Genomic DNA, 17,595 nt, shown 5'->3' on the forward strand with positions numbered 1-17,595 from the left:
TTGTAATTAATAATAATAAATCAGCGGAGTCCATCAGGGCTGGCTATTTCCTGCCACCACTTGGATTAGAGGGCTGTGGATTTCTTCAGATTTTCCAGCTGTTGGTCAGGGAAGCTGTCATACGGTCATATGGGGACTGTTGGTTAATAATAAACCCCACCGCATTTCCTCCCTGGGAAAGTATCATCTTCACATCTGCTTTTGGGTGGAAACATCTGTTCTGTCCAAGCCTTGTCTGTGTTGAGAAGAGGCAGCGTGCTGGGGGAGCTTCCAGCTGGGCCCGCTTCTCCGGTTCTCAGCTCCACCAGCGCTCTCCGACCCTGATCCGGACCAAGCAGCCAGCAGCGTCCACACGCGTGCCAGGCGCAGAACTGTGAGCAACCCATCGCGAGAGATGCTGTGAGGTTTGGGAAAAAAAGCTGCTTCTTAAGACTGTAAATATTTAAAAAGGGTGCTATCAACAGTGTGAATAGGCAGGAGAAAAGCAATCAGAGCTAATGGAGGCTTATCCTTGGCCTCTAACGAGTAGTAATGAGTGAGTCCTGTTCTGTAACTGAGTTCCTATTAACAGAGCAGCTAAATTAGGCAGGGAAGGGAAAATTCCGCCGTGCTTCTGAGCTCACCCTGCTCCAGTAAATAATGACTATCGGACATCACTGAGCTGGACATGCACATTCAGGTGACCACAGCCAATATTTTGCTTTATCTTAATGGAGAAGCCAATGTCCTTCCCATCGCAGCCCCCTGAGCCCCGCAGAGCACGCGGTGCACGGCGAGCAGGGAGGAGCTGAGCGCGGGCTCAGCCGCGCTGCTGCACCACCTGTTCCGAGGTGCTACCATAAATCCAAATAATCCTCTCTGCTTTCGGTTGGCCCTGAGGCATCTAACCAAAGAATAGAAAATGCCATTGCTGATGTGTGTGACCTGCTGTGGAGCTTCCTTCAGGAAAAAGAGTGTATCCTGCGTTGAGTATGGGCTGTAGGGGAGTCTCCAGCATAACTGAGTCTCCGTGTGCCGTGATGCTGCCGCCGCTGCTCAGTGAGGCTGCATCTTCTCAGTCGTAAGCAGCAGCTCCAGCGCGATGCGGCTCACGCTGCCTGTCACATTTTGCTGTGCTGCTGCTCCCGCTTCTGCTCTCACTTCACAGCCTCTTCCGCTTTCACAGCTCGGTTCAAAACATCACTTCCACGTGCCGTTGTCCCCTTTGAGAGGCTCTCGGGTCATGCCCAGAGCCGTCCGGCCTGTGCCGAGCTCCCCGCAGCTGTCACGTGCTCTGCCCAGATCTTGCATCCCTTGTCATCCGTGGAGGCCCTTGGGCTGTCTGTCCGTCCTCTCAGCTGGCTCAGGGTGAGTGGGTTGTGGTGGAACCTTGGCTGAGCCAGGACGGTGTCCCCACTGCTCCCTGGTCCCCACAGCCTGGAGGTGCCCGTGCTGAGAGGAGACAGCTGCGGCGCGTTCAGCGAGTCCGCGGCTCTCCATCCTCACCCCATGGGTGCTTTCTGTGCCGCAGGAACATTTGTTCCTTGTCGCTTGAGGGGAAGAGCACAGTGTGTATCAAAGCCAACAGTGCTCCAGCAGTGAAAATGTGAGGAGAGATGCTAAACAGCTCAGGAAAGGATTGCAAGCCTGGAGTGATGAAATGGAGAACAGCAGCACTGCGGCTGCAGAGGATCTGAGCCCATTGTTTGTTTCCCTGTGGTCTGTGTCACTCCTGGGCAGCCGGCTGCAGGCTCCTGGTGCCCGTGTCACCCTGCCTGGCCGTGCCATCCTGAGCAAGCGTCAGCTCTGCGTTTGCTGGGAGAAGTGTCGCTGGGAGCTCTGTGCCCTGAGGCCCGGAGGAGAGTGAAGTCAGCAGAAGCCCTGCCAGGCGATTGCTTGACTTTATATTTTCTTTCATCACCAGCTTCTTTTTTCCTGTTTGGATTGCGAAGGATCCCGGGTGACAGATTTTGTGCAAAGCAAGAAGAGCATAAATCGGGCTAGACTGGCAGTGTATGCCACCACTCCTCCTGCGTGTAATTGCTGGATCTGGCCCTGCTGACGCTGGTCAGAAGGTCCTGCCAGCACAAATCCAGCACGGTCAGAGCAGAGATGCTGTTGTGATGACCAGAGGCTGGGCACACTGGGGAAGGGGCGCAGGAGCTGTGCACCGGGTCAGCACGCAGCGCCAGCAGAGCGAGCGATGGCCCAGGGCAGCGGAGCGGCGCCTGACCCAGGGTAGATACTGTCCTTTGTGCAATGCTGCGCTTGAGCTGGGAGCCGGTGCTGCTGTGGGGGTGTGAGATGCAAAAGTGACCAGCGCGGGTAAAGATAATCACTTACCCAGAGTGGAAGGAGGGGAAAGGAAGGATGTGCCTGAGCCTTGGAGGTTTCATACACCCCTCATTTGAAATTTAGGCAACCGTGTGACTTGTTCTCCCTGCACGAAGCTCTGTGATTGGGTTTGTAGCCAACAGCTCTGGTGGGACCCGCCACGGCTGGGCTGCAGCACATGAGGAGCAGAACCACTCCCTCCACCTCCACCTGTCCGTTCAACAGCGTCTTGCAAACGCTTGCACACCAGAAGCCGTTGACCTTACTGCTTCCTGCACGCACCAGCACCCCATGGGCCGCTCTGCAGACCCTGCCCTGCTCCCACGGGGTGCTCAGGGGTCATGGACCCCAGCCCGGCAGCGGCAGAGGCGGCTGCAGCGGTGCGGGGGCCGCAAACCTTCCTGCAAGGTGGGCGTCGAGGACGCAGCTTTGCCGGCGGGACGGGGATTGATGACTGCAGTGGCACTTCGTCCTGTGCTCTGCCGCCCGGGCTCGTGCGGATGGATTCCCGTGTCCCGGTGCCGCTGGCCGTGCTCCCGGCCCCACACCTGAGCTCGCCCACCCCCACAAGGCGCTGGGCTCATCACAGGAGCAGCTGCAGCCGGCGGGTGTTCAAAGGCGCGATCCTGACCTCGCCGGGGCTGCCGCGCCGGCTCTTGCCGACTCAGGGGAATTATTTTGCTCTCCTCTCCGTCTCTCTCTCCCTGTCGCTCCTTTCCGCAGTGTCCTGACCTTGCGAGGCCTTGGTCTCCCCCCTATCCATCTCCCAGCGCTCAGTCTCTCCTGTGAACTCATGCTGGGAGATTAATTGCCACTATCGCCCCTAATCCATCACACTTCCCAAAGATTGTTTTGACATCTAGTTAATTTTTGGCTGATGATTTATCAAATTCTTATTACCGTGCTCTGAAGGGGCTCATTTATTGTGTTGATTCATGGTAATGATAAAGGGGAACCTTTTTGAATTTTAACTACATTCCCTCATGTTCTTCCCAGCACAGCTAAAGAGAAAAAGGGAAAAAATATAGCCAGGGACTCTTAATTCAGAGAGTAAAGAGGGAGGGGGAAAACCCTCCAGCCTCCATTATTTGTTTGAGAGCCAAAAGTCCTAAAAGAGGTTAATATATATTAAGACATATTTTGAGAGTTCTGGCCTGGTCTCTGTTTCAAGAGCATCCCCCCAAGGCTCTTTAAAACATTTATTGCCCTGTAATATTACCTAAATGTCTACTACCATTTTATTCAAATAGAAGTTAATGCTAAATGATGTCAGTCATGTACCAGTGGAAATGTAAAACATGTCTCTCTGCCAGTCCATATGGCAATTCCAGCTTTTAAAAGTACACAGAGAATTTTCTGCAACCCTTTATGTCATTTCCCCATCTTTGTTCCCACCTATTTTTAATTTGCTGCGCAGTTTTTAATAAGCCCAGATGGTAAAGGAAACGCAGTAAATGGCCGTTCTCCCTCTCCTCGTTTCTCCACAGGCAGCGGGGGGGTCAGAGCGCGTACCCGTGGGGCAGGAGCGCGGGGCCTGTTTGGGAGGGGGTGCGCGGCCGTTGGAGAGGCGGTGACACGGCGGAACGAGCCGCCCTGGTCCCACACGGCCTGTGCTCGTGTGGCTGAGGACAGACACGGGAACACCTGGGGGACACCCTGGGACCCGCCGGTTGGAGGGCTGGCGCTCAGAGCAAGGGTGCGCTGCTCTTGGAGCCCCAGAGCTCCTGGTTCTGCTCTCACCTTTCCCTTGTGGCTGCGACGCTGATCTATGCTCCATTCGCTTTAGTTCCCTACTTCTGAGCAGCAGTAGTCATCTTGCCTTTTATCCGTCTGTCTTCGCTATTAAGCTTGCAGGTTCTTTGGGGCGGAGACTGTCTGCTGTGTGCAGGCTCACCGGCTGACAACCGTCCTGGGCGCTAATCCGGGACAACTGAAACAGTGAACCAGCGATCAGGAGAGCAGAGTCAGAATAGCAGGGAGAAAGCAAACAGGTCCCTTTTATCAATTCAGTTCTCAACTTTAGCAGATCATTTTATTTAACCTGTAGAGACCCGGTAGGGTTCATTACCAAGGCACAGAATTCATCAGGGACGACGCGGGGCAGATCCACGGAGGGCTGGCCAGAGGTGCTGGTCCATCCTCTGCTGCATCGGCAGAACAGGGGTGCTGGGCTCCCAGACAGAGCTGCAGAGCTCCTGGCTGCCTTGTTTTATTAGCCTGGGTATCTTTCTTATCAACAAATCATAGCAATGGTACTGCTGGGTATGAAAATATGACAAAATGCCATAAAAATACCTGGGTTTCTGTCCATGATCCTTACAGGGTCCATCTGGAAGGCAGGTCCCTGGCTGGCCAGGTCCTGCCGCTGCCAGTTGTGTCGCAATCTAATAAGCTGCACTTGGAAAGCAAAATGTTCCAGCTGTGCCCAGAGAGTCAGGATTTCCCTCCCTCTCCTCGTCCCGGGGCCCTGGGCAGCCCCAGCCCGTTGTGCACGGTCCCCAGCCCCAGTGGCCTTTGCCAGGGCCGTGTCCCATCAGTGCCATCGGTGCCGGCCCTGGCTGCTGTGCCTTGTGGCTCAGCTTGAAAAATCTGATCCATTTTAAAAGTTCATTATGGGGTTCTGTTTTGTCTGGTTTTTTAGGGATGCTGCCATTTATTCATTTTGATCCCGCTTGCATGCTTACTGTGCTCTCAGTAACACTTGTGTAAATCAGGAGTAACCTTGTCCAAATGGGAGCAGAACCCCAAGTGGTGCGGAGCAGAATCAGCCCCATATCAAGCAGCGCAGTGTGGGAGCGAGCGGGGCAGAAGCACATACACATCACGCCCTCTCCTTATCTTTTATTTTCCTTATTCTCTCTTCCTCTCCTCCCCTCTCTCCCCCTTTCTCCCTCCCCCTCGCACTCTGTGCCTCTCATTTTCCATCCCTTTAAATGAGGTCACCCTGACTGAATGAAGGACGCAGGGAGCGGGAGAGGTCACGCATTAGCACCGCTATAACTGCGCTGCTACTGGAACTCGGCAACTCATCCATCACGGCCTCCACTACTCCATTAGGCCCCGCATGAAATATGCCCTGCTCTGAATCGCACGCCATACATCTCCCCGTCTAGACACCTTCCTGTTGTGCGAAGATCAATGCCGCGCGGTCATGCATCATGTGTCACCCAGTAGCCCTCACTCTAATAATCGTGTCTATTCTCTAGTCTGCAGTATAAATTATGGGTACTGTGAAAGTACTATATTATTCAGCAACCTTGGTCACTAATGGATTATTGGTTTATTGGCTGATAATGTGAGCTCCTTTTTTGGCTGGATCCTACCTTTATTTATTTATCTTTTTTCTTGATTATTATTCTGAGTGATGACTGATTTGGATCCTTATCCAGAGGCTTTCACCCTTGCAAAGCAATTATAATAATAAAGCCCTCTGACCATGGGCCTATTGCCCTGGCTCTCACTTAATAGAGATAGCTTTGGTGAAATAAAAGTCAAATATCTGTCTCTGCACCAGCTCGGTTTCCCATTCCTTTCTTGTTTTAGCTGCTGATTCCTTTTCCTGGGGTAGGGCCTCAAGCGAGGGACTGGAAGTAAAGACCACAGGGTCTTTGCAGGTGGTACTGCAAGAAACTGATTTCTGAGGGGGGTCTGATGCGAAGAACCTGCTCTGCCAGGCGGCCGCAGTCCCCTCCTGGGCACAGGCACCTTCCCAGTTGCAGAATAAAAGCAACCCTGCGGGTGCTGGGTGCTCGGGGACGTCGTAACAACCCGCGGCCTCCCTGCCATATGGTGGCATCACACCTCACCATACCCTGCATCACACCTCACCATACCCTGCATCACACCTCACCATACCCTGTATCACACCTCACCATACCCTGTATCACACCTCACCATACCCTGTATCACACCTCACCATACCCTGCATCACACCTCACCATACCCTGTATCACACCTCACCATACCCTGCATCACACCTCACCATACCCTGTATCACACCTCACCACACCCTGTATCACACCTCACCATACCCTGCATCACACCTCACCACACCCTGTATCACACCTCACCACACCCTGTATCACACCTCACCACACCCTGTATCACACCTCACCACACCCTGCATCACACCTCACCACACCCTTGTCACACCTCACCACACCCTGCGTCACACCTCACCACACCCTGCATCACACCTCACCACACCCTGTATCACACCTCACCACACCCTGTATCACACCTCACCACACCCTGCATCACACCTCACCACACCCTGTATCACACCTCACCACACCCCGTATCACACCTCACCACACCCTGTATCACACCTCACCACACCCCGTATCACACCTCACCATACCCTGTATCGCACCCCATTACCAACAGGGATGGCAGAGGAGGAGGGAGCCCGGTGAGGAGGAGGCGGATGAAGGAGCGGCGCTGGCGGGGGCAGGAGCGGACGGACCCGCCGCACGCGAGCAGTCGGCGCTCGCAGCCGTAATTGCCTGTAAGGAGCGTTGCTGTGCCGTGGCTTCTCGCGTGTCAGCTGCTAATTTGTTGCTGTTTGTTTGTACATGACAGTAATGTGTTTACCTCATTAGGGGATGTCAAAGTTCCCCAAATGTGTAGCTGGGAGATTACGGATTTCCTCTGCTGACACGCGGAGGAAGCGCAGCAGACGAACGAGCAGGATTTTGGCAGTGGGACTGAAGGAGGGAGCGGGAGGACGCGTTAACCCTTGGAGCACTCGGTCCATTGGAAAAACACCCCCTTTGAGAAGGGTTTGCTGCTGTTTGTTCCCAATTCCAGAGCCCATGTATCAAACCATGGCAGTTAAACACCCTTGGATACCGTAGCAAGGACCATGATGTAAAACCTGTAAAACCTCTTACAGCAAGGACATGAGAAAGAATGGGCATATAAAGAGAGGGGATTAGAAAACAGCCACTATACATCACGCTCAGCTGCTTGAACCACCACCAGGCCTGCACTCCTTGAGTGGTGTCTTCCCATTAATTATGATTAACCTACCCTACAGTTAGTTGTTCCTTCATTTGTAAAATGCTCCTGTTTTCCAACGAGTTCTAATCTTGGCTGTAATTATCCTGATGGCAGAGGAGTCCCTCCGGAGAGCCTTTTCTTCTCTCTCTGACTTATCTGACTCTCACCGGGGTTGTTGTCTGCAGCCACGTGCTGCGGTTGTGCATCCTCCAGCACCGCGGTGCTGCGACCAGCTCTGCATCTTGGTGCCCCGGGCCTTCCCCTGCCCAGTGGCATTCGGACCTATCTAATTTACAGGGTGGCTCTGAGAATTAATCAGTTAAATTTTTGCAGATTGCTCTGCAAGTACTAGAGGCTACCGCTGCCTGTGTTTTCTGCCAACACAGCACATTCACCACCTTCCACGCGAATGGATTCCTAGGACGCCGTCCAAACTGAGGAGAAGGAGATGCCTCCTGCCAGGGCACGGGAAGATGTTAGGAAATGAAAGAAGCAACTCAAGAGCTGCAGCTTTTTCTTTCACCATAAGAGACAGCAACAGTCGTGTCCCCCTCGTGCATCCTCTGCCCACCAGGATACGCCAGGTTGTTTTCTTGGGGAGCCCAGTGAGCACGGCAGTGCCACAGGTTGGTCCTTGTCCTGGAGGAGCCGAGGAGCGGGACAGGAGGCTCTGAGCACGTGTGACTGCTGATCAGATAGGAGCTGTGTTACCAGGCAATATTGAGTCTCTGTCCTGCCAAACGACCTTTATCTTCTCATTCCTTCCCCACCCTCCCAGATAAACCCTGCTCAGGTCACAGCCTGCAGAGGAAGCCTTCCTTGGGAGGAGGAGGAGGATGCAGCCCTGATGCAGAATCAGGGTTCATAAGTATGTTTTATATTAGTCAGGAATGAGGCAGAATAACTTAATTAGAGATACTCTAGCTGGTTCACTCTACCAAGGTCTTGACCTACAAGGGTGTATGTGAGATCACTAGAAGGCTGAAGAACTGGTTGTGAAATCCTGGAAGGCCTCTGACTACTATTTCCAAAACCATCAAAAACTTAGCTAAAAATAGGTGTTCTTTTGTATCAGCAGCTCCACGGTGAGGAGCAGGGTGGTGTGATGGCGCCGGCCCGGTGTGCGCTGGGCTGTTGGAGCGGTGTTTCCGTTCCAGCTCTGCTGGCAGGGGTCAGCAGCAGCGCTCACGGGGGAGCTGGGGCAGCTCGGTGGTGTCAGGAGGAGCAGAGCGCTGGGCTGGCCCTGCGGGTGCGTGTGGAGGAGGCTCCGTCAGCCTGATGGCCGCAGGAGCGGCGGTGCTGGGAGAGGCTCTGTGAGGATCAGCAAAGCATGCGGGAGGAGTGGCCGAGTGTCTTTTTCATCTCTTAAAACCGGTGAGGAATTGCAGCAATTTGTTGATGTGCCTAAGCGCTGCTGCGAAGGTCTGCTCACAGTCATCCCGAATCATCTCGGCGTAGAGGAGAAACCGAGTCAGCAGCAACAGCCGCATCAGACCCTGCGCCACACCAGCCGACAAATATTGCTGTGGCAGTTCCAAGTGCCATCGAGCATATGGCTGGCGAGGGCACTTTGTCATCTCTGCCTCGCAGGGCTGAAATACAGCGCCGTCGGGTTCGTCTGCGTCCCTGCCAACGGAGGAGGCTCCATCGCCACCTCAGTGGTACCGGGGGAGCAAACGTCCCCTTTCTCTCTGAAGACTGGTAAAAAGGCTGGGCTGTGATTTTGATCCGAGCATCCAGCTACAATGAGTAGCAGCAGGTTTGTAATGCACTTGCAGCTAGGAGTGTTGTGACCATGGAGAGGTGAACTCAGCTCTGAGGGATTACATACCGGCTTCTGCTCATTTTAATTATACATAAAATCAGGTACAAACACGCACATGCATCTGGGTGTGTGGAGGCCCAACCACACACACAGCCATCATTACCACTTGATACCTTTATATAGCTGCATACGTGCCTAATAACCTTTGCCAGGTGTATTGGTGGGTGTAGATCATACCTGTACGGGTGTGTGGAGAGGAGAAGCTGCTGAAAAGGGGCTGTATTGACACCTCTCACCTTGCTTCTATCTGCTGCTCCAGAGATTTCTCTGGAAATTAATCCTCGCCACAGTGATACAGGGCTCGCAGGGCTTGTTGGGATCCTCGATCCATCTTTGGGAGGCCAGACTCAGACGGAAAAGAAGGGGGGAACCCCAAAATTCCTAAGTGTATTTTTCCATTCACTTGATCCACAGCCAAGGCCTCCACCTGCAGCAATCCTCAGCTATCACAGTTCTGCTGCTCTGGCCGATAACGAAGATAATTGTTTCATCCACTTTGTCAAGCTGAAATGAAAAGAGGGCAAAGCAAAATGATGCCATCATAAATCATCAGGCTGAGACAGCAAAAAAAGGACAAGATAGTGACTTCATTAAGGGTTATGTATTGTGTCATTAAGTTGGCAGGGGTCACCTTTCATGTCACGCAGCAGCCCCATGATGCATTGCTGGCTCCTCTTTCCAATAAAATTAAACGTAGATGTAAAACTGATTAGGCCGTGTTTGCTTCAGCCCAAGGCAAGGGAACCGCGCAGGGAATAATTGATACAAGATCGCGACTGATTTGTAATGGCAGCGATTTCTCTTCCTGGTCATTTCTCTGCTGACCTTGCCCATTAAAATAAGCCCAGCTGCCTTGAGAAGAGAGACACTCGTTCCGCCCTTTCCCTGCGCCTCCCGAGCCGCTTCCCAGGAATTCATTTCCTCTTGGCTTTCATGGGATTTCTCATTCAGCATCACGACCGCACGCTGCCGCAGGCTCGGTGTGAGAGCAGGGCAGCCCTTCCTGTCTGCTGGTGGCTGCTGACACCATCCCGATGTATCAGTGACATCCCCCGCTCTGGTTTCGCCCTCCGACTGACAGCGGATCGTTAGGAGCCCCGCTCTCCCGACACCCGCATCTCCGACATTGCCCCTGCACAGCCCTCAGGGCTTCGGAGGGGATTCGTGGAAAGGTTTGGTTAGGGCTGTCACAACATCTTCAGACAGGGCGGCATTGGCTTCTGATGGCCTGGAACGTGAGGCCGCGTGTCTCCTGACAGCACGGAGCTGCAGCTCCGCAGTGCCCTGCGGTCCCTCCTCGCCACCCCGGGCTCTGAGAGGGGCTGGCGGGTGGTGAGGGAGGACGGAGAACGTGGGCAGGTAAATACCTGCTAGAGGTTGTTGCAAACCACAGGGCCGCTTGCCGTCCGAGAGTGGGGCACTCAGGACCCCTGTGCTGGCAGTGGGACGCTGTACAGTGTCCCCTCTGCAGTGTCCGAGAGCGGGGCACTCGAGACCCCTGTGCTGGCAGCGGGACGCTGTACAGTGTCCCCTCTGCAGTGTCCGTGCCGTGGCGGGGAGCTGCTGTCGCTCTGCAGAGACGCAGAGGCCGGTGCCGGCTCCATCATGCAACTGTTTGGTGCTTGAATGCCCTTTATTTCTCCTTTCCTTCTCCTGCAGCATCTCTCTAATAACACGGGGCCCACAGAGGTGCTGTGCGTTTCGGAGGCCTCCCCGGTGCACCGTTTATCACTGTGTCCAAGGAGCCTCAGCAGATTTACACTCGTGCTGTTTACAGCAATCTCCCAGGTAGGGTTAGAGAATATGAGATCAGGCCAGGGATGAAAACAGCGGCAGTCGCAGGGATTTGAACTTGTACTTGCACTTCCCTTCAGGGAGTCTGAAAGAGGAAAAGCCGTGACACACAAAACACAGTGCTGGATCTAGAAAAGAGTTCGATGTGGGTGGCTTTCGGAGGGATTATTTATCCTCTTAGAGCTAAATATGTGTTTATGGCATCTGGTGGAGTACAACTCTTACTTGCAACAACTGTGCCTGGTTCTTGTTGCCTCTTGGCCAAGGCTTTCTGACGTGGCCACTGGGCTTGGGGCACTCAGAGCCATCCGGCAGCGGGATTGATGGAGCTGAGCGCTCGCAGTAATGGCGCTGGAAGAAAGGAGAGTAAATAACGAACACTGGATCTCCTTTGCAATGGAAAACTATTAGAGAGACAGGACCAGTAAAACAAACACAATTCCATGTGTCAATCCGAGACATATGGACTAAAAATACACAGAGAGGGAGCGCAAGCGTGCACGAGAGAGGATGCAAAACCCTTATAAATGGTGAACTGAAAAGCACTCATTTCCCTTGCAGTAACTAATATGATGTGGAACAAAGGAGCTGAGACCTTCTCGCCATAAACAACCGCTGAAAATATAAACATTTTCTGGGGCACAGATGGCTGATGCTTTGATTTTATTTTTCTTTTCTATACATTTGACAGCTAAATTCAGTCATTTGTGAACAACGTGGCCATAAAAATGAGTAATAATGATTGGAGGTATCTTACTTTTGGTTTAATGGGCTCTGGAGTGGTTCCATGGCGGGGAGAGGGGCTGAGGCGCCGTGGCCGGATCCTCAGTCGCTGTGCTCAGCGCAGCAGGATTGCAGGGTTCACACCAGCTGCGGATCCTCAGTCGCTGTGCTCAGCGCAGCAGGATTGCAGGGTTCACACCAGCTGCGGATCCTCAGTCGCTGTGCTCAGCGCAGCAGGATTGCAGGGTTCACACCAGCTGCGGATCCTCAGTCGCTGTGCTCAGCGCAGCAGGATTGCAGGGTTCACACCAGCTGCGGATCCTCAGTCGCTGTGCTCAGCGCAGCAGGATTGCAGGGTTCACACCAGCTGCGGATCCTCAGTCGCTGTGCTCAGCGCAGCAGGATTGCAGGGTTCACACCAGCTGCGGATCCTCAGTCGCTGTGCTCAGCGCAGCAGGATTGCAGGGTTCACACCAGCTGCGGATCCTCAGTCGCTGTGCTCAGCGCAGCAGGATTGCAGGGTTCACACCAGCTGCGGATCCTCAGTCGCTGTGCTCAGCGCAGCAGGATTGCAGGGTTCACACCAGCTGCGGATCCTCAGTCGCTGTGCTCAGCGCAGCAGGATTGCAGGGTTCACACCAGCTGCGGATCCTCAGTCGCTGTGCTCAGCGCAGCAGGATTGCAGCGGTTCACACTGGCTGTGGATCCTCAGCTGGGCTCCAGCCATCCTGCAGCAGTTTCAGTCTGTTTTCGTCCACAGACAGGCTAGAAAACCTGGGTGAATCCAACAGATTCCCTGTGCTTCGTTTTATCTTCTGTAGAACGTACGTATTGTACCTGCATGAGCTGCTTTGAGGTCCTCAGGCTGAGGGGACACAAGGGGATGTTGTTGGTTTGCAGAGCACAAAGTGTGGGTCTGTGTTTTCACCTGGGCCTTGTTATTGGATATAGAGGAGCTGAGTGGCAACAGCAGCATGGACTCTAAATATAGAGAACATGTAACACAAACACAAACTCCATTCTCAGCAATGTAAATGTTAATGAGATGATGTATAATCCTTCTATTGACACGTCTGCCAGGGTAGCACAAAAGAATGAGGTTTGTCTGTATCAGCTCCCGTAGAGCTGAGCATTTTGGCCTCACATTTAGGAATCTCCCGAAAATGACCCGGCCAAGGGCCGCTCCAAGGGCTGGCTGTGCCTGGTGGCGGAGGATTAGTTGGGTTGGAACGTGTTTAGGGACACATCCTAAAATACACAGGTCAGTGGTGTGCTAGTACATGATACTTAAAGCTGGCTCTGGCAGTGGGATTTACCAGGCTGGAAAACTGAGTAAAGCACCATGAGCGGGAGTTTCAGCTGCTTTGCTGAAGATGGAAATTAACTGCTTTGTAAAAAGGGCAGGGAAAGAACCCAAACGTGGGGTGTCAAAGGTTCTGTTGTGCGGGCTCGAGCTGCTCCCCGGCGCAGGCCGCTGTCTCCCAGGGTGATGCTGTCCTCGTACTGCGGATTGCCACACGCTTCCATTAAGGCCTTTGCTTCATTCGACAAGAAGGTCTTGTGCTGAGCGCCCAGGCAGGATCCGCACCCCCCGGGGTGTGCAGACCCACCGGGGCTCTTCATCAATAGGTCCCTGTCCCGCTCACCGCTGTGGTCCGTGCAGAAATGTGCCCGAGCGGTGCTGCTTCCACGGAGCCAGGCACAGCGAGTGATGTTCCAGGCACTCCTCTGACCTCCCGGCATTTCGAACAGACGTCTTCACAGATGAAACAAGCCCAGGGGGAGGCCGGGGACGGCGAGAAAGAGCAAAGCACATTTGTGCCACATTCTCACCCGTGTTCTCTGCGCGGTCGCTCCTGCCGGTCGTGCTCTTTTACTGCCATTTGTAGTGGAGCCAAAAGACAGGGAGGAGGAAAAACGGGGCGCTTATTAAGTAGATCAAATGTTAAGGTAACATTATGTGCCGCACTACGTTCTGCAGGCTGCTGAGGACAGGGGGGTATTCAAGCAGTAGCCAGAGATGGCTGTGATGAGTTCAGTTGCTGCTCTCTCCATGGGGCTGTGAGATCCAGGCCTCTGTGGTTCAGGAGGGGCTGTTACAGCGGGGCCTTTCTATCGTCCTTCCCCAAACGGGTGAAAGAAAAGACAGACGTTCTGCTTCTGGATCCCGGCCGGACTTGCCCAGCCCAGAGAGGCCACAGCTCCTCTTCGCTGCCTCTTCGGGACGGGAGACTCCCCTGTGCTGTGCTGTGACGTGAAGTGACGGCGATCAGCGCATCTGCAGGGCCCTGCTCTCCCCTCACCGTCTCTGGCCCCGCCGCGGGTTCCCTGGCTCGGCGCGTTTGGCCAGCAGTGCTCAGAAACCGCAGCTGTTTCATCTCACAGTGCCAGGGAGCGCCGGGCACCGCTTGTCGAAAGCACCAGGGGAAGCTGAGCTGCTCCCACTCCCATGGCGGGACGTGGATCTCCCCACGGAGAGGCCCACGGGTGCCACGGATCCTCCGCTGACTTCTCCCCAGTTCACGCCACAGAGCCGGGATGCTGAGCTCTGATCCCGGAGTGATTTTTCTTAATGTCTTTATATAGATGAGTTAACTCAAAACCTTTCCAACATAAGCATGTTTTTCTGTTCCTTCATCCTGACCTTGGCATTTTCTTTCTCCACTCCAAGTTCTCTGCTGTCCTCTGGCCAGCTTTGCCTCTCATTTGTCAATGTTATTATTGAATTTTCAAATGCCAGTAGTGCACATAAATCAATGGCTGGCTTCTCCCCAGTGGCATATCCCTGCCACATGTGGTCATTCATTTTTTTTAATAAGTCCTCCTCTCCTTTCACCCATTTATAAAAATGCATCTTGTTCGCCTGCTGCCGTCCATCATTCGGTGAGTCCAGCTATTTGTTGCCCCTGAGTGCTTATTCATCAACGTTTTCAAAAGCAAAATCACTCTTCGCCTCCTGCTCTTATTGTGCCATCAATCTCGACTGGGGATCAATAAACCTCGCTTTCGCAATTTTTCCCCCATCATCCCGTGCTGGCTTTCCCAAAGTCTGCCCTTCGTATTTCCATTTTTAACTGATCAGCAGCAGCAGGACAGTGACAGCGGGGACGAGCAGGATGTTTCATCCGCTCCCAGTGTGGCAATAAGTGGCCCAGCATCACTCATCTCGCTCGGGGACCCCAAGAATTGAACACTCATCTCGTTCAGCCGTGGCCCCGGGGGCTGGGAACGGAGGCGGCGGCCCCGCCGCGCGGTTCTCACCGGCGCTCGCCCTGGGACCGCAGCCGGGGAGTGTTTGTCTTCTAAACATCGTTGGAATGAAAAATCGCTTTGCACCGGGAACTCACATTTCCATTGAAAAGTCGGTTTTGTTGGGGTGGTTTTCAATAACAACAAACAAAACCGAAAAACTCCTTTTAAAAAGTTTCCTCTTTCCGATGCACGCTCGCAAGGCTGACATTTATTTTTGAGACTGTTTCCAAGAAAACAGCCTATTTTATTTTTTGACCAGAAATGTTTTCCAAAGCTGAATATTTTCACGACTTTTGAAGAAGCTCAATGTTTCAGTTATCAGTTTTATCTTTTCATTGAAATTCTAAATAAAGCCCTCTCTGAAGCAGCTCTGATCAGCTTCGAAAATTCCCCCAGCTGTCCTGTGCGAATAACGGGACTTTCTGCCGTGCTGTAGCCGTAACAACCCGCGTGGAGCACACGGGGACACGGGATGGGGCTCAGGGACCACAGGGTGGCCAGGGTTCAAGGGACTTTTGGGGACACCTTGTCCACTGGAGCCGGTTGTCCCGTGCAGGTGGTTTCTGACATCCACCCCCTCTGTGGGCACCGTGCCTGTGTGTGCATGGGCCGATTCCTCCATACGGGCAGGAGTTGGCGTTTCCAACCCATTTCTTCATGGGACAGGGCAGCCTGGCCTCATTAACCCTTCCCTAATGAGACGGGGAGGCGCCTGCCCCCCGATTGCCCAGCAGCAGAAGCGGAGCAGAGGAGAGCGGCAGATGGGAGCGCGCGCCAAGGCAATGAATTCAGGCCACAATCACTAACATTTTGTGGTTTGACACTTAATTGATTAACTAATTTGAGGCAACAAGATTTAGTGTAGCTGTAGATTAGTGTCGAAGGGATAATTACGGCTAAGCTCCCGTTTCCAAACAGCGTGTCAGCTGCAGTTTGGAGCCGCGGGACCAGGCGATAGTAAAGGTTCCCGGTCCGCGGTGGCTCAGCGCCCGGGGATTGCAGCGGAAAGGTCAGGCACCGACTTATCAGCATAGACAAAATCCCTTCCTATAATGTATGTGTTTATTCTCAAATTAAATATATTAATGTATTATTTGTTCTCAAAATGTCATTCAATAGATAGTAGGCTTAGGTTTCCTGGCAGACCTTTGAAGCTTAAAGAGTAATGTAATAATAGTACGTTAATCCATAAGCTACACAGCCCTCTCCCAGCAGACCCCCCGCTCCAGAGCTGGCGCTGAAGCTCCGACTTTGCCGCATCTGTTTCTAGGAATTTCTGTCTAACAATAGTGGACTTGTTGGAGTCTGCTCTGCCAGCTCCAGCGTGAAATGCTGCCTTGCTCGCGCCCATCTGTTCGGCATTAACGTTGGGGCACCTGTACGTGGGGTTTGTGGGGCGAGGGCAGGTGCCGGTCCCGGTGCGACGCACAGCTCTGCTCTGCTGGCACGGGGGGCGAGCGGCACCCATCCTGCTCTCCGCGCCCTGCTGAGAGCAGCTCTTCGGAGCCAGAGTTTGGGTTGGGCCAAGCCCCAGTTTAAACTGGAGGAAACGCTGCATTTGGACTTTTCCCCAGGCTGAATTCTTGGCACAAGTAAATCATCTCTTGGAAAAAAAAAGTCTTGAAAGAATGTCTCCATCTTTTTCTCCAAATCATCCATCCATCTATCTGTTTGTCTGTCTAGAGATGATAGCTTGATAGCTATCTAAATGCCAAACCTGATGTTTCAGAGAGCTTGGAATCCATCTCTGAACCGCACTGATTTTAATTCTGCAAGTCTTAATACTTGATTGACAAACACTGCTAAACAATCCATCACAGTTGCCTTATCTCAAAAATGTAACCTTTTTTCTGTTTATGGAACACGCACATGTGGAACGTGTTTTTCTTCCACTGTCTGTTGATTCCAGTTCATTCAGCGCAGCGTTGTTTTTCGGTCTGTGCTGGTTTTGCTGGCTCTTCCCCCTCCGCGTGACCACCGCTCACCTCTGGTTCCTGGAGAACACGGGCGGCTGTGAATGAGCGGTGGGGACAGCGGGGGTGCTGGGGCAGCCCAGCCCGGAGCCCGCGCTCACAGCACCCGGGATGGGGAAACCGAGTCCTCCCGTGTCCCCGGGCCGGGTTGTAGCAGTTCATCCATGCTCTGTGGGCAATTTGGGGTTGGGCTGTGACCGGAGCCTCTGGGTGCTGCCAGAGTCACAGTCATTCTGCCCCTCTTCTGCCCTTTAAGATAAATGTGAACCTTCACTTGTTTCAAGCAACCTTGGTGGGCTGCCAGCCCTGCAAGAATACCCAACAAAAACTGATGTGGAGATACGCTCAGCACTGTGGATATTACCACTTAGAGTGTTGGCGATTATTAAATTACATTTATTGCTGTAATGATGGCAAAAGCAATGTTTGTTAATTGCTAAGGCAGATGAACAGCTCTTGCAGTTTCCCGTTGGGGAGAAGCTGAGCAGACGGGCGATGCCGAAGGAGGTAACGGCGCCGCAGGGCCGAGCCGGGCAGGCCGCGCGCGCTCTGGCTCCGCGGCAGCGTCGTCACCCGAGCAGCGCCGGAGCAGAGCTGCGGCCCCTCCTGCACGCAGCACACGCAGAGCTGCACTGAGGGAGCCGAGTCCTCCCGCTCCGCTTCCCCTTCCTTCCCCAAGCACATCCGGGGGTGTCCCGGGCACCCCGCGATCAC

The sequence above is a fragment of the Patagioenas fasciata genome, chromosome 26, assembly GCF_037038585.1.
Source record: "Patagioenas fasciata isolate bPatFas1 chromosome 26, bPatFas1.hap1, whole genome shotgun sequence".
In the NCBI taxonomy this organism is placed as follows: domain Eukaryota; kingdom Metazoa; phylum Chordata; class Aves; order Columbiformes; family Columbidae; genus Patagioenas; species Patagioenas fasciata.